Source organism: Canis aureus, chromosome 8, assembly GCF_053574225.1.
Source record: "Canis aureus isolate CA01 chromosome 8, VMU_Caureus_v.1.0, whole genome shotgun sequence".
Lineage (NCBI taxonomy): Eukaryota > Metazoa > Chordata > Mammalia > Carnivora > Canidae > Canis > Canis aureus.
The window spans coordinates 63,578,723-63,600,321 of NC_135618.1; the positions used below are offsets into that span (position 1 = coordinate 63,578,723).

At 46.5% G+C, this 21,599-nt stretch overlaps 1 protein-coding gene across 4 annotated transcripts in view; it reads right to left on the minus strand.

Moving 5' to 3' along the window:
- Nucleotides 1–21,599, minus strand: part of CARD11 (caspase recruitment domain family member 11) — a 114,093-nt gene that overhangs the window by 52,148 nt on the left and 40,346 nt on the right. Inside the window, exon 1 of one of the 4 annotated variants that reach the window (XM_077907631.1) lies at nucleotides 5,647–5,760. The exons of the other annotated variants lie outside the window; for them this stretch is intronic. The gene's annotated coding sequence lies outside the window, so the exon portion shown is untranslated. Of the gene's footprint in view, nucleotides 1–5,646; nucleotides 5,761–21,599 lie in introns of those variants that run through there. 4 annotated transcript variants of the gene reach the window in all.

Here is a 21,599-nt window from a genome sequence, read left to right on the forward strand (position 1 = left end):
GGTCTGGTGGAAACACTGGGGCAGGAAGCAGCAGACTGGTGTGTTACGTGGACCTCAGACTTTCTTATTTTTACCCTGAGGTGTTCGAGGCTTGAGGTCAGAGCTCTACTTTCTCCTATATCAGCTCCCCGGGCAGTTTTGCAGGCAGCAGAAGAAAGGACAGAGGGAGGGGCTTTAAGGGCCAAGAGAGAGTAGCTTTGCTAGATGCGCGGTCTCTGCAGACTTCTTCGCTGTAGACCCACAGAGCTGGGTGGCTGGGGTTCCACTTGCAGGGCACCCACACGCAAGGAAGGTGTGGAGCCTGTCCGGGAGAGGTTAAAGTGCGCTTGCTTGTTAGTGTGAAGTGACATCGCCCCTCAGAGAAGACAGGGGCCGTGGGCAAAGAATCACAGGAATTCCACTCAAATTAAAAAGAGTCGAGCCAAAAAAACTCTTTGCATAAGGAGGTATCACTGTGTGTGCTACTGCAAAGGACACGGTCCTGAGGTGAGCATCCTGGGTCTGAATTCCAGTTCTGCCATTTGCTGCTGTGTGGATTTAGGCATGTGGCTTACCCTCTCTGAGCCCCCATTTCTTGGTCTGTAGAATTGGACAAGCAGCTCTAACATCTTAGGGTTGCTGCTGTGCACGCGGTAGACACATAATCAATATCACTTAATCCAGCGCATCAGAAGCCAGTGGCAAACTGGAGTTGGAAACCAGGTCTCTGCCGGACGTCCTGTGTAATCACCTCCACGCCAAACAGAACTTAGACGAAAACGTAAAAGATTTGTCTTCAACTCTTTTGTCTGGGCGTCGGGTTGGCATCTCACCCACCCGGTGTTGTTAGCAGCTCTTTATGTCCACCATGCTGCTTACAGCTTCTGAAAAGGGACCCCAGTACACCCCGTGGCCCAGCCAGGATCTTACACAAATGGGCGTTTAATATTTATAAAATGATTGATTTCCAATGCATAAGCGCTGGCTCTCGTTTCCTTGGTGTAGTTTGCTCCCTTCGGCGGGGAAGACCGCTATGTCCGCAGGCTTGGTGAGGGTTTTCGCCCTGACAGCCTGCTGATGGGATCACATGCCCTTCATTTGCACCCCGCCTGTTTTGCTGTGCCTGCAATTCGGATCTAAGCACCAATCTATCTCAGCCTCTCAATCAGTCATGGATTAGAAGTCTAGAATCCCCGGCTCTCCAATTTCTGACCAGGGAAGAGCTATCTTGTCACAAACCAAGCTGACCGGGTGAGCTGCAGAAAAGCCCGCTGGTCCTACATTCTGTCGGTTGGGGCTCTTTCGTCTGCTGGCGTTCCCAAACACGGCATCAATATTGGGGCAGCAATCTCTCTTTGCAGAGTGCCCCTTCCGGGTGCACTGCCCCACCCCGAGTCTGAAGGGCCTTCTGCGTCATCAAGAATAGCTCTTTCTAGGCACTGGTGTGCGGGAGATCAGCTCGGTTTGCAATCGTAATTCTTTGCACATTGATAACCCAGTAGCAGCCAGCACTTTCAGGAGTCCACTGAGGGCTTTAGTCCCTCATCGTGGAGGTCACCAGCTGACCTTCAGAGGACACGTTCCTGGACCAAGCGGAGCGCAACGCCCCTTGTACTGTGGGTGTCTGACATGCCCTGGGTCCTCATTCCATGTCAGAGGACAGGACAGAATGGCTCAGTGACAAAAGCCACAACGACAGCAGGGGCGAAGGTGGGCAGAGTCTAAGGAAAGGCGGCTGTAGTGCGGTAGAGCTGGAAAATCCACTCTCTGCAAAGGAGGTAACTGAGTGTGCCACGCTGAGGGCGTCAGTCACCTAATCTAGGATTACGCTAAACCGGGCTCACGCTTCCCGGGAAGAAAGGGACAATCAAGACTCTGGTGATGGAAAGCTGTAGGACGCGTCAGTGCTTGTTAGCTTCAACTGGGCAGCAAAATAAGAGTGGGGTCTCACCACTCAGCACACTCGCTCAGAAAGGACTCCGGGGCAAACCTCTGCCTCCTGATCCTTCTGGGACCAATGACCCAGTTTGTGGGGGTTCCAGATGCCTGATTCGTCCTGTTCTTCTCCTTCTGTGTGTCTCTTAATGTCAACACGTATTGCAGACATTTTGGGCAGAATCAAGCACGGCGCCTACATCCGGCACCCTTGTTACTTACTGTAACAAGGAGCGTTTCCAGGTGAGACCGGGCAGGTGCAGAAGTGAAATTCAAACCAGTCAGATTTTCTGTCCTGGGGCATTTTGCCGAGAGACGGCAAGGGGTGGGGGTAAGTTAGTTAAAATGCATTAATTGAGCATCCACTATGTTGGGAGCAAAATAGGTTTGTGCGTCCAGTTAAACGTCAGGTTTCTGGGAGGCAGAGAGAGAAGGAGGAAAGCACCCAGGAAGGGTCTCTTCACTCATAATTAACTGCAAAATAAACAGCTCCCCCACGGAATGGGGCCCCTCCTTTCCACAGCCCCTGCAGCCCCACATTTCAATTAGCTCTGTGTTATTCTGGTCCCTTATTACCTCCGAGAATCAAGGGCTGGCTGTAATTAATTGTGATAATGTACTCAGGAGCAGAGCCAACGGCCGCTCGGGAAGGCTGGCCGGAGAGGCTCCCCTCCAGCACGCCCTCTGTGGGCCTCCTTGGGGTTCAGTCCATACAGACTGTGATGGGGGGGGGGTGAGGGCAGTGGGCAGCGACCCTCACGGCTAGCTCCAGGCCTTTGCAGCATTGTGGCGCCAAGCAAGGTTCCCCTCCGCCACCTCCCTGTGCCCCGCTTCTCTTCCCGGTCCCGGCAGCAGCCTCGAACCCTCAAAGCCAATGACTCCAGAAATGAAGACGTTTGTACAGTGGAATATGATTCACCCACGAAATGGGACCGAGGGCTGATCCTCGCTACAACACGGGCAAACCTTGAAAACTTGATACAAACGAAAGAGATCACACACTCGAAAGGGCCATGTGTTGTGTGATTCCATTTATGGGCAATGTCCAGAAGAGGGACACAGAGAGCAGGTGCGTGGCTGCCAAGGGCTGGGGGCTGGCAGGGACAGAGGGCTGGCTGCTTACGTAGATGAGGTTTTATTTTGGGGGGTGTTGGAAATGCTTCGAGCTAGGTAGAGGCAGTGGTGTGCAACATGAGGTGTGTGCTGAATGCCACAGAATGGTTCACTTTAAAAGGGGGGGTGGGTGGAGGGCAGCCTGGGTGGCTCAGCAGTTTAACGCCGCCTTCAGTCCAGGGCCTGATCCTGGAGACCCGGGATCGAGTCCCGCATCGGGCTCCTGGCATGGAGCCTGCTTCTCCCTCTGCCTGTGTCTCTGCCTCTCTCTCTCTGTCTCTTTCTCTCTGTCTCTCATGAACAAATAAATAAAAGCTTTAAAAATAATAATAATAAAAGGGGGGTAGGTGCTACATGAATTTCACCTCCATCAATCAGATCAGATCAAATAAATAAAAACAGCTATAATTTCTTGAGCACACACGACGTGCTGGGGCCCTGCTGGGAAGGCATCATCCACTCCGATGAAGAAATGAGAGAAGTGGAGGTGGGGGAGGGGACCTGCAGGCGCGGGGCTGGGTCCACCAGTGAGGCCAGCACGCGTGCTCCTCCCTGCAGCGCCCTGGCGGCGGCTGGCCCCGGGTCCATGCAGCTGTGGGAATCAGGAGTGAGTCTGCAGGGGCTGCTGAGTGCAGGAAAGACCCCAGGGAGGCAGAGGCGGCCAAGGCCCACGGGGTGCGGGTTTGAAGGCAGGACCAGGGCAGAGAAAAGGGAACAGGAACTCACAGTTTTATTTAGCACCCACAGGTGCATAGCATAGGGAGGGAGGGAGGCGGGTGCTAGTGGGCGCTGGCTGGGGGTCTGTCCAGGAAGGGACAGTCATGTCCTTCCTCCTCCTGGAACCTCCAAGACCACTGGCGAGCAGCCCCTGAACTTGAGTGATTTCCCATAGGCCGGCTCACCTGTGTTGAAGCCCCCAGGCAGCTGGAAACATGAAAACACAGAGACTCACATTTTCCACCCATCTGTGCATGATAAGGGGTGGGAGGACGGGACGAGAACGTCGCAGAACATCTCAAAACACTTCGATTTTCCTTGTTAAGGAGAGAGTTCTGTCATAAATCTCTCCTTTTTAATGATCTATTAGGTAAGAGTGTCTTTAAATGAATCTGTCGGGGCTGGAGCTGGTGGGTGTTTCTTTTCACTTTTACACCCCACCCCATCCCGCCCCGCAGGCGCCAGCCGCTGTAGGCCACGTTTTTCTGCTGCTCTAGGTTCCTACACAGTGGGATGCAAACACTCTCCCCAGTCTCTGAGAGCAACAGGAGCAGGAATGTGGGGATCTCTACGCTCAGAGATAATCTCCAGCTTCTCGCGTGAAAATGAAAGCTCATAAAATCAGATGCAAACCGGAAAGTCGGTTTTTTTTTTTTTTTGGCTTGTGTCAAATGACTCGATCACCTATAATTAAATAAGACTCCCGTCAAATCTGCACCCCGACACCGCAGATCTGTTTGGACTGGAGGCTGTCGGGAGCAAGTGTTGTTAGCAGGGGATGGGGGAACCCACTGCTGTTGTGATCCTTTCTTTGCCCATGTTTGGGGAGCTGGGAAGGAGTCTGCGTGTAAAGCCAGGCTTGAAGGCCACCGCCTGGTGCTCCCTGGGTGCGTTGCCAGCCAGGGGGACCTTCCTCTGCAGGCCCGGAGGCTCCTCCACCGACCGACCCTATGCTCTACGTGACTCTGAGACACCCCCGGAATTCCATGTTCTGGCATTTTCAAGGATGCCTCAGACCCTGCTGGCTTCTTCCAATGACGTCATTCAACGCTGTCTCTAATAAGCATTAAGAGCCCAGGCAGGGGCTGCAAAAGTTTTGGCTCCGCAGGACTTAATGGATTCCTGAAGCATTTCAGTAGGAAATGCAGTTACTTCCCCTCCAGCCCTGACCCTTCTGCTTCCTAGAAAAGTCATTCACAGCCCGCTGTGCCTTTTCTGCCTGTGTTATGATCCAAGGTCTCCCACCTGGCTCTGGCTCCAGCGTGTATCTCTCCCTCCCTGTTGCCTCTGGGCAGGGGCTGGGCCTTGGGTTCTCTGAAGGATCTTTAGAAACAGGCTACTTTCTTTGCATATGCTACCTTACTTAAGCTCCAAGAGGCTGCAGGGTGCTCCCAGGGAGGGCGGTTATCCCCAGAGGGCAAGGGCCCCAGCACCTCTCTGCCCCACCAGAGCACATTCTGGGCACTCACACCCACTCCTCCGCCCTCTGCTCCATCCCCGGAAGAAAGTTAAAAAAAAAAAAAAAAAAAACCCAAAACCCACCAGCACATAAAAATGACAGCGTTCTGGTCCAAATCGATCAGGCATTTATCGAGGGCCTTCTCTGGGCTGCATTCCATGCTCTGTGCAATCAAAGTGACAGCATAAAATAGTTGCCCCAGCACCAGCTGCTGAGAGTCTACTGTATTGTTTAAGAAATTAAGAAACAAAAAGGAACGTGCATGAAGTCATTAAACACACGGTGTGGATGAGAGCAAGAGGGATGAGGTGGAGGGATCGGGGGTTATGCAGGAGCCCCAGCCTGCTGCAGAACCCCCCGCCCCCCAAGGAGAGATGGCTTCACTAGCTCAGTGCCCACGTGCCTCCGAGCAAAAGGATGGGCAGTAGGAAAAATATACTCACATCTTTGCAAACTAGCTCGGTCCTGGGTTTGCCTTTGGGGGGGTCTCTGTGTGGTCCCCTCAAACTCCCTCTCCTCCAGCGCATTGCCTGCCAGGCCCCCAGAAAATGCTGATGCTGCAGGGAGCAGCGACCTCCCCGGAAGCCCACACAACAGCCCCCTCTGAGGCCGCCTCTATTTTTAGCAGGGGCAGAGGTGGAGGCTGGGGGAGGGGGCTGCCATACTTCCCTTTTTATTTTTGTTCTGAGCAGAGTCTGTGGGTGACTTTCCACAGAGGGGGTAGGCTGGAGAAGCTACTATGCTCTCTCTGGCAGGTAGGGCCACATCTGTCACTGGGGTGCAGAAGTGGAGGGAGGGGCGGGCAGGAGACTGGCATCATTCGCACTCTGTCCTCCTGCTGGCGCCTGCCCCTGTGCCAGACCTTGCCCAGGAACCACGGTCTCCTGACTGTGAACTATACTGAGGAGGAAGTGTGGATGGAGCCTGGAACATTCCAGGAAAGATGCTTCCACAAGCCTCACACCGAGCTGCCCAGAGCCAAACACACCATCCTACTCTTTTGTCCTCTAGACATCCTGGCATCCACAGCCGGCCACTGACGCAGCTCCTCTCTGACTACCTGTGTCTTCTTTGCCTTCCTATCCTGCGGGCTGCCCGCAGGCCTCTGATCACCCCATTCTCCTGGGGGAGCAGAGGTCTGTGTCCTCTGGGGGAAATGAGGGCAGCGGAAGCTGTGGGTGGATAGATCCAGGTGATGCGCATGCACACACACACACACACACACACACACACACACACACACACCCCGCCAGTGATTCATAAAAGTTGGCCCTGCCCCCTTCCTAGAAGCTCCCCTCCCCTCCTCCCTCCACCTGGCTTCCCCGGGACTAACAGGTCCCTACAGGGGCGGCGGAGCCAGATCCACTTCAGCCTCACTCCTATGTCCCAGCCTGTATGGATCGACAGAGAAAGGACTGTTCCTTTTCCCCTTTGCCAAAATATTGCACTAAAGTCAGTGAGCTGCACGCATCTTAAGTATACAGTTCAATGAATTTTGAGAAGAAGACACCCTTATGGCCAATTAACAAGTGGAGCATGGCCAGCACCCTAGAAAGTTCCTTCATGGCCCTTTCCGTGCTGGGTCCCCACCCCCAGCCGCAACCAGTACTGGGATTTCTGCCATAAAAAAGTGGAAAAGCACAGTAAGCAGTGTGTAGGGCCTGGCTTGTTCCGCTCAGCTCCTCAGGGTGTGTGCATCTGTGGTGTGTGCCACGGGCTCGGTCCTCAATACCGAGCTTGTGTCCCACAGTTTGTCTGTTTGCCTGTTGGTGGATGTATGAGTTGTGTCCCAAGTTCACTTGTTGGGGACATTCTCGGACACATTGTTACTCGGACATGTGTTGTCATTTGCTTGGGATAAATACCTAGGATTAGAATTGTTGGGTCATGTGGCGGGTGTCTGCTCAACTCTGTAAGAAACTGCCACCCTGTTTTCCAAAGTGGCCTTGGCATCCTGTCCTCTTGGCGGAGCAGGTGAGAGTCCTGGCTCTGCCACATGTCCATGAGCGCTCCGGGAGTGGGGTTCCTTGGGGCAGGCCTTCTGCTTGCAGAGTGGTGACATTGTCCCACCGCTGTTGCCGGCCCACGCTTGTGACTCCTGCCTGTTTCTCTACCTGGTCCTCTCACGTTGATGCCCCCCTGCCATGTGTCCTGGGTTGGACAGTGTGCCCCTCTTGAGAGCATGACCGTACGTGGTAAGAGAATCTTTGCAGATGCACCTAAGTCGAGGTCTCCCTGGAATAGGGTGTCCCTGAATCCAGTGACACACACAGACACAGAGGAAAGATGGCCATGTGGCTGTGGAAGCAGGGGTGGGGGTGGCTGCAGGCCGAGGAACAGCAGAGCCACCCGCACCTGCAAGAGGCATGCGAGCATCCTTCCCTGGAGTCTCCGAGGAAGCGCGGCCTTGCCCTGCTCTCACCTTGATTTCTGACTTCTGGCCTCTAGACTTTGCTTTGTTTAACTGGTTCCTGGTAATCTGTTATGGCAGCTTCAGGGAGGGAAGAGCCCTGCAACACCTCAGGAGCTCTTGCTCGACTTGGGGGCTGGAGGGAGAGACCGGGGGGCTGGAGAGAGAGACGGGGGAGCTGGACGGAGACACCGGGAGGGCTGCCTGGTGGAGCCTGGCCCTCAGGACAGGGGCATGGCCACCCCTCAGAACTCACTGCCTGACCTCGTGTCCTCCCTTTGCGTTGCATCCGTCACAGCCAAGCAGAAGCCAAAGGTCAGGGGGCCTGCGGACGCGCTCATTCAGGGCAACCTCTGGGCATGGCGGGTGCGGCCGGGCTGCAGGGCATCCTCTGAGCCCCCGGGTTCTCCGCTGTCGCATGGGGACCATGACAGTGCCAGCCTCACTGGGGGTGTGAGGATGAAGACGTGACGTCTGGAGAATGTGAGCCCAGCACCTGCAGGTGACCAGCGCTCGGGGCCTGGGCACTGCATGTTCTCCCATCAGGGTGCCCCTGCCTGGCTCTGCTCAGAAGGCCAGTGTCGGTCCTGAGGTCAGGAAGGGGTTTTGGCATCTCCTGGTCCTAACTGTTGTGCGAGTGGAAACGAGCAGGAAGAAGGTCAGCACGTCCCCCTCCCTGGGCAGGGAGGAGCTCCAGGAGAACCTCCTAGGGAAAGCTGATCTTTATTCTTCTGGGTTCCTGTGCTCGGATTCTGAAAGCTGGGCCCTACCCGAACACCATGGAAGGGAAGTGCTGCTCCACTGCAAACCCTTTAGTTGGCCAGCAGTCCCGTGTGGCAGCGGCCGCTACCCAGAAAGCCGAGGCTTGGAGAAGTCGTGGGATTTGCCTGAGGTTGCACAGAGTCTTGGTCTGCTCCTGTCGCTACAACAAAATCCCTCAGACCCAGGGGCTTAAACAACTCATTTCTCATGGTTCTGCAGACTGGGAGGGTCAAGGTGCTGGCAGGTTCGGTGTCTGGTTCCCGGGTGGCCGCCCTCCCATGGTGTCCTCACCTGGACTCTCGTTGATGTGTGCTCATAAAGACAGCTGTGCCATCTCTTCCTTTCCCTATAAGACCCCTAACCCCATCACCAGGGCCCCACCCTCACGACCGCATCTAACCCTAACTACCTCACCTCCAAACTACTCCATCGGGGCTTGGGGCCTCCACACATGAATTCTGGGGCCACAACACACGGGCAGCTGCGGGAGGGTTTATGGTCTGGCTCTGTGTGGGATCAAAGGCGTGCTCCCATGTCTCCCACAGGGCCTCCCTCTACCTGGTCTGCTGCGGGCAGCATTGGGACACTGTCCACGGAGTGACGACTCCCTGACTCCCCAGCAAATCCATGGAAAGGAAGCACCATGGTGAAGCCTCCATCGTTGATGGTCAGAGCACAAGGTAGTGGGTTTCAGAGCCAGGAGGGGTCTCTGGCATCATTTCAGCCTCCCACACAGTGAATTCCCAGGTAGCCAATCCAAGTACCAATAGGTGGCATGGAGTCCTCGCTGAAGGAAAACTATCCATGAGTGGCCCGGTGCCTGCTACATGCAGACTCAGCTGGCCCTTCGTGGGCATTCCCGCAGGTCGCCTTCCCCATGGCTGCCCTGTGGCGGAGGGCGCTTTACCCTCCATGTTGCAGAAGAGGGTCTGGACACCAGGGCCCACCCCTGGTCTTCTTTACCTCTGCACACTGGTCTTTCCATCATTTCACATTTTTCTTCTTCCCATGGAGAAAACAAATCCTTCTAAGTGGAGATAAACCTACCAGCACCAGGCTGAGTGAAGCTGCTCAGTCCCAAAGGGACTTCAGCGGAAAGGGTGTCCGACCAAGTGGCAGGGCGGGGCCAGATGCCCTTCAAGTCTTTACGTCCCCACCAGGGGGACAAGAACGTACTTAATTAAGAATTCTTCTCTGGACTGGATGAAGCGATGCCCACCAGACTTCCAAAGGATGCAGATGAAGGGTGCCAGGCAGGCAAGGGCAGAAGCAGCTGAATTCTCACCAGCAGCCACCGAGGAGTTAGTGAAGGTGCCCTGACCCCTCCGGGGGAGGCAGCAGGCGCTAAGTGACACGTGAAAGGAAGTGGCATCCAAGAGCTTCCTGCACACACACCCAGTGAAGTTTAAGCCTGAGTAGTAGGTGAAGAAAGATTTCTCTAATATGGCAAGAAGAAGGAAAAAAAAAAAAACCCAACGCAAAACATCCGGCCCTGTAATAAAAACAGCAGCCTCATGGGGGCTGGGAGACCCTGGACACAAAACACGCCCCAGGTGGACTGGCACTCTGGTGTACCAGCCGCACCCCCGAGGCCCTGGCCCGTCCTGCCAAGGCCCAAAATGCGTTCAGGCCCGCCCAAGGACGATGGATTCAAACTCTTCCTCTGTGTTATTTGTTTTATTTATCTCCGCCTTGAAACCGTAGTTCTAAATAGTGTAGGCCCTTGACTGCTGACTCAGCTGCCAGAGCCAAAACTCATAAAATCCTATTTCAAAAAGGTCCAATGATTTTATTTTCTGACCATAAATATGAAATTTAATTAGCAGCTTGCTGCTAATGAAGTCGCCATGGAAGCCAGCCTGGAGACGAAGAGCAGGAAGAGACATCCCGCATTAAACAGAATCTGCTGCCCTGTTAACCCTTGCCTCTCCCCCTGCCCTTCGCCCAGACCCCCGAGAGAGCAGAGAGCAGCCTCGGATATGGAAGGTCACTTAGAGACTGGGATGCGGGCCAGATGTCCCCTCCCACTTGGTGGTAAGCCCCTGGGCACTCTGGCCTGGCTCTGTCTCCACAGCAGGGCAGGGGTGCTGGAAAGAGGCTGAAGGAAAAAGCACTAGCGCTTAGAAAGAGCCGCCGATACTCTGCTTCACTGGACACCAGTAGAACAACTTGGGGTAATTCACACTTGACTGAACACGCAAAACCCAGTGCCCACCCTGTGCCTGGCCTCGGTTTCTCTTTTATAAAATCAAAATCTATAAATAATCTATAAATAGTTCATCTATAAAATAGGCATAATACCCACAGCTGGTGGAATTTTAATGATGATGGAACGTATTTCTAAAGCCCGTGCCTGGAATATATATAGCAGGTGCTTGATAAATGGGAGATTTCATTTTTATTATCCTCGTATGAGTTCATTCGTTAAATCCAAAGTCCAGAACTCGCTAAGATTCTGAAGTCTTATTGAGAAGAAATGGACTATTTCAAGCATCATTCAAGAAGCTGAAGGTGAAACATGAAAAACCCAATCCATATGATCGGTGCTAAAATAATGCAAACATCAACCAAAGTGTGTCCGGTGTCAGTGTCTAAGACCCAGGTGTGTGTGGATGGGGTGAGGGTGCATCAGTCACATGTGCAGAGGTCATGGCTGTGCACATGCACAGACTCTGCAAACACAAACTCCTGTTAGACCTGAGAGCCTCCTTCCCTCCTGATAGAATCTGCAGCAGTGAACTTCAGACTTAGTTTGCAGTCAGGGCGCACAATATTACATTCTAGAACAAAGTTTATGGCAGAAGGTAATAGAGTTTTGAGATTTGTTTTCTTTCTTGCCTTTTTTTTTTTTTTTTAAATTGAAGCATATTGCAATTCTGCTGGCATTTGAGTTCTTGAACAAGTAGGAAGAGTATGTTCCAGCTCCTTGTGGCTCTGCAGGGAATTCTTCTAGGGTCACGGCTGAGATTTCTGGGATGCTGGAGCCTGAACCCCCTCAGGTATAACTGTCAGCCCCAACAGGTGCAGCTGGCTTTGAGGGTTAAATGTCATAGATAAACTATGCTGTGTAAATCCAACCCTCTTGTCTCCATTTACTAGGATTAGCAGAATGATCTCCTCTACACCACAGGCATCAGATGATTCCCCATATGAGGAACTGGCTTGGTTCATAGGCTGAAATCTCTCACTGATCAGTGTGCCCACGGCATCAGCACCATCTGGAACATATTGGACCTGCAGATCTTCAAGTCTCATCTCAGATCTTCTGAGTCAGAGCTTGCATTTTAGCAAACTCCCTGGGAGACTCACTCATGCACACAGAAATGCAGTTCTAACTCAATCCTCACTGTTTACAGAGATGCAGGTTGCTGACTTGCCTGTTCACTCCCCTTCCAAGTCTTCTAGAATGTTTGTTTGACACCTGTGCTGGTCCCTCCTGGCCCACACATTGCCTGGCCTTTGGTGGAGCTTCTGCTGACTTTCCATTTTGGCTCAACATATTCAAGATCTTAGGGGTGACTGAGCCCTGAATGGGACCAGGTCTTCCTACTTCATGCCTCAGTGGTCCTCATTTTGTCATGGCCTTGTATGCAAGGCAACAGCTCAGGTACACTTGCTTCACTCCTGATCAACAACATCACTTGGAAACAATTTCTAAAACTTGAGGACCAAAAAACAAAACAAAACAAAACAAAACAAAAACAAAAAACTTGAGGACCTGGGCTCTGCTGTCCATTACAAATCTCTGCTTCCAACAATCGTCTTCCAATGAGTCATGGAAGAACACTGTTTACTTGTAGCTAGTCCTTCTGTAAAATGAAGTAAGGATTCTTTTGCAAAGTAAGGATTAAGCCCCACAATTATTTCCTATAAAATTCTTGTATTTTATACAACACGATTTTTGGGTGTGCTTGAAGTGTTATTTGTGGACAGGGTTCCCCATGATTTCTACTTACAATAAATCCTAAATGACTGCATATCTTTTATAAAACCTTCTTATCTGGCTTGGTAAATTCAGATCAATCTAGAGGTATGCAGAAAGTAATACATTGTGAATAACAGCAAAAATATTAAACAATTATAAAGTGTGACAAGATATTTGAAACAACTGTTTGTCAACACTGGAATAGGTTGCTTAGGATGACCATAACAGAAGATAAAGTTCAGGAGGTAAACCTCATGACTGCTCTGGCTTTTTGCCTGGTTGCACTTTACATAGTATAGGCAAAAAGGTGGAGCCCAGAGCACGGCAGCTTCACCAAACTGAGGAGACAGAGATTAGAGTTCAGGACTACTGGAGTCTGCAATTTGAGAGGAAGGACACCAAGATGAAATATACAGCACAGAGTGGCTAAATATTGAACTACATTTTTAAAAAAGATTTTATTTATTTATTTGAGAGAGGGAGAGAGAGAGAGAAAAAGGCAGAGACATAGGCAGAGAGAGAAGCAGGCTCCATGAAGGGAGCTCGATGTGGGGCTCAATCCTGAGATTCCAGAATCACACCCTGAGCCAAAGGCAGGCACTCAACCACTGGGCCACCCAGGTGTTCCTTGAACTACAGCTAAACAAGTAAGACTCCATGAGCTTGGCAGAGAAAAACTGCTTATGACCCGAGAAGTTTCAGATGACACACAGGACTCAGAGATGTTGGGGCTCCAACTAGCCAGACTGGAGAGACTTCAGAGTTCAGAGACCCAGAAAGTCTATATCTTCGGAGTAGGACTACTCTAACTCCAAAATAAAGACAGCTCTAGATATACCTACCAAAGCTTAAAAATAAGGTTCAAATGGATCAGGCCTATTCATACATAAATTTACTCTTTGCTAGGTCAAAAATTACCACAAATTACAATCAAATCCAGAAACCTGGTATCCACAATGCCCAGAATTCAAGAAAAATTTTCACTAGACATGTGTATAAGCTGACAAATTTGACTCATAACTAGAAGGAAAAAAAGCAGTCAATAGAAACAGATCCAGAAGTTACAGAAATGTTAGAATGTGCACACCAAGACTTTAAAACAGTTATTATAAATATGTCAAAGATTTAAAGAAAATGAACATAATAAAAAAAATAGGTATGAAACAAGAAACAACTAAATGGAAATTCCAGAGGTCAAAATTAGAATATATATAAGTTATACATTCAAATAGATGGGTTTAACAACCACTTGGATACTGCAGAATAATCGGTGAACTTGAAAACAGGGCAACAGAACCAATAACCTCAGGCACAGAGGGGAAGAAAGGCTGAAAAAGCCGAACAGAAAATTAGTGAATTGTGGGATAATATCCTGTGGTCTAACATTCATGTAATTGGAGTCTCAGAAGGAGAAGAGAAAGAGAAATTGTGGGAGAGAAATTACTTTTAGAATGTTTCCATATTTGATGAAAGATATCAACCCACAGATTCAAAAACCTCAATGAACTTGAAGCAAAATAAACACAAAACTGTACAAAGGCATATCTCAAATTGCTGAAAATTGAATATAAAGAGAAAAAATTTCAACCAAACAGAAAAAAGATACACTCTATACAATGGAATAGTGATAAGAATTATTGTTTATCTCTCATGGGAAACAATATGAGAGAGAAGAAAATAGAACTACATCTTTAAAGTGCTGACACAAAAACGTCAACCTGGAGTTATCTGGTGAGATATCTTACAAAAACAAGAAAAAAAAGCTCTTTCTTTGATAAAAAGCTGAAAAAATTCATCACAGCAGAACTGTGGTATGAAGAATGTAAAGAATAGTCTTCAGAAGGAAAAAAAGAATGATACCAGATGGAAACTTGGATCTGCATGAAGAATGGAAGAGTGCCAAAAATAGTAAACATGTAAGTATATATTTTTCATTTTTAATTTCTTTAAAAGATAAGTGATGACTTAAAGCAAAAATATAACAATCTATTGTGCATTTTATAACATATGTAGAAAATACATGTCAATGGAACACAAGGATGAGAGAGGATTAAATGAAAGCATGCTATTGTAAGTCTTTATACTAGATGTAAAGTGAAATAAGTACAAGGTAGGTGTGATAAGTTAAAGATGCATTTTATAAACCATAGAGCAACTGTGCATACACACAAGCAGCACAAAGAGGTAGGCTAAGAAGTCAACAGAGGAGATAAAATGGAATACTAAAAAATACATTGATTAATCCAAAGAAAGGCAGGAAAGGAGGAAAAATGAAACAAAGAATGGGTGCATCATAAAGAAAACACTCAGATGGTAAATGTAAATGGCCTAAACACTTCAATTAAAAGGCAGAGACTATTAGGGCGAATTTAAAAAATACTCAACTATATGTTGTGTATAAGAGACACATATTAAATATAAAGACAGAAGTAAGATAAAAGTATAAACAAAGAAACACTATTCATAAAACCTGGAATGGCTATACTAGTATCACAAAAGTAGGCTTTGGAAAACGAGTATTATTAGAAATAAAGAGGGACATTTTGTAATGATAATAGAGTCCATTCATCCAGAAGTTAGAACAGTCCTAAATGTGTATGCATCTAATAGTAGAGCTTCAAAACACATGAAGCAAAAAATGGATAAAACTGAAAGGAGGATTATACAAATCAACAATTATAGTTGTAGATTTCAACACTCCTCTCAGTTATCAGAACAAGTAGATAAAAATCAAGGACACAGAAGATTTGAACAGCATTATCAACCAACTTGACCTAAATGGCATTTATAAAACATGACAGCTAACAATTGTGGACCACCTGGAGAATACATGTCCTTTTCAAGTGTGTATGAAACACTCACCAAGACCTTAATTTGGGCCATAAGACAAGTGTCAATAACTTTAAAAGAATGAAAATGATATAAAATATGTTTTCTTGCAAAAAAGGAATTAAGTTGGAAATTGATCATTAAAAATCTCTAGATATTTGAAATGAAATGACACAGTCCTAAATAGCCCATTGCTCAAAGAAGAAGCAAGAGAAATTTCAAAAATATTTTGAACTGAATAGAAATAAAAACACAATATAAAAAATATGTGGCATATAGCTAGCTAAGCAATGCTTAGAGGGAAATTTATAATTTTAAAGGCTTATATTAGAAAAGAAGAATGATTTAAAATTAATGATCTAAATATCTACATTAAGAAGCCAGAAAAATCAAAGTAAGTAGAGGAAAGGAGACAATAAGGGTAAGAGTGGAAAACAATAAAATAGAAAATATAATAGTGGGATCCCTGGGGGGCGCAGCGGTTTGGCGCCTGCCTTTGGCCCAGGGCGCGATCCTGGAGACCCGGGATCGAATCCCACGTCGGGCTCCCGGTGCATGGAGCCTGCTTCTCTCTCTGCCTGTGTCTCTGCCTCTCTCTCTCTCTCTCTCTGAGTGTGACTATCGTAAATAAAAAAAAAAAAAAAAAAAAAAAAGAAAATATGATAGCAGTATGAAAAAATACACAAAATAAATTCTTTGAAAAGATTAACAAAATTGATAAGCCTCTAGCTAGACTGATTAAGGAAAAAAAGAGAAAACAAAATAATCAATATTAAGTATCAGAGATGACATGTAATTATGGATCTACCAGGCACTGATAGGATAGTATGAGAATATTATGAAAAACTTTATGTCCACAAATCCTATGCATAGATGAAAAGGATAAAAATTATTCAAAAGACACAAATTCCCAAAATTGACCTAAGAAGAAAGAGACAATTTGAGTTAGCTTATCAATTAAAGAATTTGAAATCATTATCAGAAACTCTCCCACAAAAAAAAAAAAAAAAAAAAAAAGAAAAAGAAACTCTCCCACAAAGAAAGCTCTAGACTCATCTGGTTTCACCTGTGAATTCTATCAAATACTTAAGATAGAAATTACACTAATTTTACATAAACCCTTTTAAAATAGAGAGAAGTAATACTCCCCATCTCATTTTATGTGCCCACCATTATGCTGATTCCAAAACCAAATGAAGACAGTACAGAAAAAAACAAAACAAAACAAAACAAAACCAGTACCCTTCACAAAAATAGATGCAAAAATCCTTAATGTAATTTTGGCACAAAATTTCAGAAATATATAGAAAGGATAATACATCATGACCAAGTGCGGGTTGATTCCAGGAATACAAGGTTAGTTCAACATTCAAAAATCAACCAATGTAATTCATCATATTAAGAGACTAGAGGGAAAAAAACCATATGATTATCTCAATAGGTACAGAAATCATTCAGCAAAATTCAACACTCATTCACATTAATAGCCCTCAGCAAACTAGAATAGGAGGAATTGCTCTCAAGCTGATAACAGCTAGCACCATACTTCAGGATAAGAGCCCAAGTGCTGGGGCACCTGGGTGGCTCAGCGGTTGAGCGTCTGCCTTCAACTTAGGGTGTAATCCTGGGGTCCAAGGATCAAGTTCCGCACTGGGCTCCCTGAGAGGAGCCTGCTTCTCCGTCTGCCTATGTCTCCTCCTTTCTCTCTGTGTCTCTCATGAATAAATAAATCTTAAAAAAATAAAAAATAAAAATAAAGAGGCTAAGTGCTTTCTCTCTAACATTGGGAACAAAGCAAAGATATTTACTCAAACCATTTCTCTTCAACATTGTACTGGAGTTTCTGGATGTGCAATAAGACAAGAAAAAGATATAAAGGAAATGAAGATTAGAAAGGAAGAGGTAAAAATGTCATTATTTGCAGACATCATGATTGTGTACAGAAAAAATACAAAGGAATCTATAAAAAACATACTAGAATATCAATAATAACTACTCATTATTAATCACAAATTTAGCAACAACACAGAATGCAAGGTTAGTATTCAAAAATTAAAAAAAAAAACCTAAGAAACATTAAAATACTTCAGAGTTAAATACAATGAAAGATACATGAAATGTCCACACTAGAAACTACAAAGCACTGATAAAAAAATAAATAAAATAAAGAAGCCCTAAACCAAATGGTGAGGTATATCATATTCATGGATTGGAAGGCTCTTCAATATCATTAAGATATTAAGGTGTCTGTTAGGTCTAAATTTACCTACAACCTCAATACATTTCAATCAAATATCAAAAAGCTTTTTTGGTATAGCATTAGCAAACTAGTTCTAATATTTATATAGGAAGACAAGGAATAATCCTGGGGAAAAATACAAAATTGGAAGAATATGATATAAATTAATGTATATTAATTATATATGCATATGTTATATACCCATTTATATGTTATATATTACATTATTATATAATGTATAATTATAGCTTATATATTTATATAGAGATATGATTTTTTTTTCTTATTCTTTTTTAAGATTTTATTTATTTATTCATGAGAGACACAGACAGAGAGGCAAAGACATAGGCAGAGGGAGAAGCAGGCTCCCTGTGGGAAGCTTGATGCAGGACTCAATTCCAGGACCCGGGGATCACAAGCTGAGCCAAAGGGAGACTCTCAACCACTGAGCCACCCAGGCGCCCCAATAGATAGGATTTCAAGGCTTACTCTAAAACTATAATCAACAAGACTCTTGTTGAGTAAACTTAGGCAACAAATCAATGAAATGGAGTAGTGAGTCCCAAAATAGATTTATAGCTACATAGTTAATTTTTGCCAAAGACACCAAAGCAATTCAAAGGTGGCAGAAAAGTGTTTATAATGACTGGTGCTGGGAAAAACTGGATATCCCACATGGAAAAATATAAGCCTCAACTCCTGCCTCACCTTAGATGCTAAAATTAACTCAAGATAGAGCACAGATTTAAACCTACAAACAAAAACAAACAAAAACAAAAACACCCCACCTAAAATCCAAAACTATAATGTTTGGAGAAGAAAAAGAAAGACTATCTTTACAACCTCAAGGTAGGCAAAGATTTCCTAGATCCAGAAAGCACTAGCCACAAGACTGAAGAAAGGAAAGAAAATCAATAAACTTCATGAAAATAAAAAACTTGAAAAACCGCCCATTCAAAACACTAGTAGGAAAATGAATAGGCAGGGTGCTTGGGGGGCCCAGTTGGTGAAGCATCTATCTTTGGCTCAGGTCATGCATGATCTCAGGATTCTGGGATCCAGCCCTGCATCAGGCTCTCCGCTCAGCGGGGAGTCTGCTTCTTCCTCCTAGCTCTCCCTCTGTGCTCTCTCTCTTTCTTAAATAAATAAACAAAACATTAAAAAAAAAAAGAAAAATTAATAGGGAGGCTCCAGACTTGGTAGAAATTGTTGCGGTACATATACCCCCGATAAAGGACTGGTACCTAGAATATATAAAGAACCCCTAACATAAAAACCAAACAATAATGAATCCAAAAGTGGATGGAAGACTTGAACAAGTATTTCAGAAAGAAAGAAATACAAATGGCCTATAAGACATGAAAAAGAACTCAAGATCACTAGTCACCAGGGGTCTGCAAATTAAAAGAACAAGAATAACATCACGCAGCCACTAGAACATATAATAAAGAACTGAGAACACCAAATGTGGGGAGGACCGGGCAAATGAGAACTCCAATACCCAGCTGGTAGGGTTGGGGAATAATATAGCCACCTTGAAAAACGGTCTGGCAGCTCTTGCAAAATTAACATGCATTTGTCCCATGATCCAGCAAAGACCTGGGGTCCTAGCATGCAGGACCCTTGGTACCTACTCCAGTGAGTGAAAACACATCCACACAAAGATTGGCACACGAATATTTAGTACAGCTATACTCATGATAGCCAAAGACTGGAAACTAATGTTTATCAACAGAAGGATGGATAAACAATCTGTAGTAACAGGAAGAAATAGAAAGGAATGAACATACATATGATGAACCTCAAAAATACGTAGAATGAAAGATGCCAGGCGTGGTATCCTCGCTGTGTGAAGTTCTCCAATGCGAGGCATCCAACACCAAAGAAGCAGGAGCATTGGCTGTTTCTGGTGGGACGGGGTGTTGCCTGGGAGACACACCAGGGAACTTGTTGCCTGGCGTTGGGAAGTGGTTTATATTTGGATGGGATATGGGTCACAGTTTTCAAAAGGATGAAATCGTATACTCTACCCTTCAGATCTGTGTTTTCCAGGGTACAATGAGGTCTCCATTAGAAAAAGAAATTAGAATTAGTGGATTCAAGGTGACCACTGTGATGCAAAGTTGTACGTTCACTCACTACCATCTGAAATGGTCTCATGGTGAGTGGGGGAGGGAGGAAGAACTGTGGCAGACAGCCCACCCCAGGGATGAGCTCAACCCCACTGGAGTCCTTGGCATTGTGTGAGCACCAATCCCAAGTGTGTGGAAGTACGAAACGGTTGAGCACTGCCACGTTAGTCTATCTGGCTTAAAAACAACAGAAATTTATTCAGGCCTCAATTTCGGAGGCAGGAAGCCTGAAGTCAAGGTGTGGGCTAGATTAGTTCCTTCTGGAGGCTCGAAGAGAGTGTATCTATTATTCTAGGCCTCTCTCTCTCAGCTTCTGGCAGTTTCTGGCAATCCTCAGCATTCCTTGACTTGTAGCCACAGCTCTCCAATCTTTGCTTCCCTGGCTGTGGCTTTCTTCTCTGCAAATCTGTAGATCCTCTTTTCTTTTTTACAAGGGCACCAGTCATGGGATTTAGGAGCTACTCTTAACCAGTATAAACTCATCTGAACTATGAAAAGCTCATAGTCAGAAAAGACTCATTTCTTTCTTTTCTTTTCTTTTTTTTTTTTTAAGATTTTATTCTTATTTATTTGAGAAAGAGCATGAGAGCATAATGGAGGGCGGGGAAGAGGAAGAAGCAGACTTCCCACTGAGCCCGATGCGGGGCTTGATCCCAGGACCCTGAGACTAAGACCTGAGCCAAAATCAAAAGTCGGCTGCTTAACCAAGTAAGTCGCCCAGGAGCCCCTACAAAGATCCTATTTCTTTTGTCTTTTTAACTTCAATTAGCCCACATACAGTATATCATGAATTTCAGAAGTAGTGTTCAATAAATCATCAATTGCATAGAACATCCAGTGCTCATCACATCACATGCACTCCTGAATGCCCATCACCCAGCTACCCCATCCCCCTACTTGCCTCCCCTCCAGCGACCCTCAGTTTGTTTCCCAGAAACAAACTCAAAATCTCAAGATTTGTCTCCCTCTCTGATGACCTCTCATTCAGTTTTCCCTCCTTCTCCTATGATCCTCTGCACTGTTTCTTAAATTCCACATATGAGCGAAACCATATGATAATTGTCTTCCTCCAACTGACTTATTTCACTCAGCACAATACCCTCCAGTTCTGTCCACGTCTATGAAAATGGTAAATATTCCATTGTGTATATAGACCACATCTCCTTTATCCATTCATCTGTCAAAGGACATCTGGATTCTTTCCTCAGTTTGGCTATTGTGGACATTGCTGCTATAAACACTGGGGTGCAGGTGCCCCTTTGGATCCCTACATCTGTATCTTTGGGGTAAATAGAAGTGCAATTGCTAGGTTGTAACAAAGACTCTATTTCTAAATAAGGTTTCATTCTGAGATTCCAGGTGGACATGAATTCTGGAGGACAGTCTGAACCCATATGGTGTGCCCTCTGGTCCCCCAAGTTCACATCCATTCCACCTGCAAAATACGTTTACCCCCTAAGTCTGTAACTGTCTCCAGAAGGCCCCTGTTAACATACACAAGTCACCTGGGAGGAGAGGCTGCACTGGCATATCTCTTCCAGGTATGTCCCATCGGAAAGCTGTAATTTGCCTTAAAAGGCTCAGGGATCCTGGTCCCCGGCAGAAGAGACAAAGTCAGGTAAGTTTCAACCCAGGTGAAACGGGCAGAGCTTCTTCAGGGAACAGCACAGGGCCTGGGTCTCTAAGGGGGCTTTGAACAGCCCACATCTAGGTTTGGGATATGCAGGCCCAGGCAACAGAGGTGCAGCAAATGCATATTTTTCGGCATTAAAATTCAAAAGAGCAACATGGGCACTCATTCAGGCCACTCTCCCTCCAACGCAGGGTTGCAGAAGGCACTTCCTATGGTTACTGGGAGAAAGTGTCTGGTGGCCATCCTAGATTGGCACCTGATCCACTTGGAGGCACGACTGAAATCTCTAGGGCCCTGAGAAACTTGGAACACATGGGGAAAAAACACGTTTGGGGGATCCCTGGGTGACTCAGTGGTTTAGCACCTGCCTTTGGCCCAGGGTGTAATCCTGGAGTCCTGGGATCCAGTCCTGCGTCGGGCTCCCTGCATGGAGCCTGCTTCTCCCTCTGCCTGTGTCTCTGCCTCA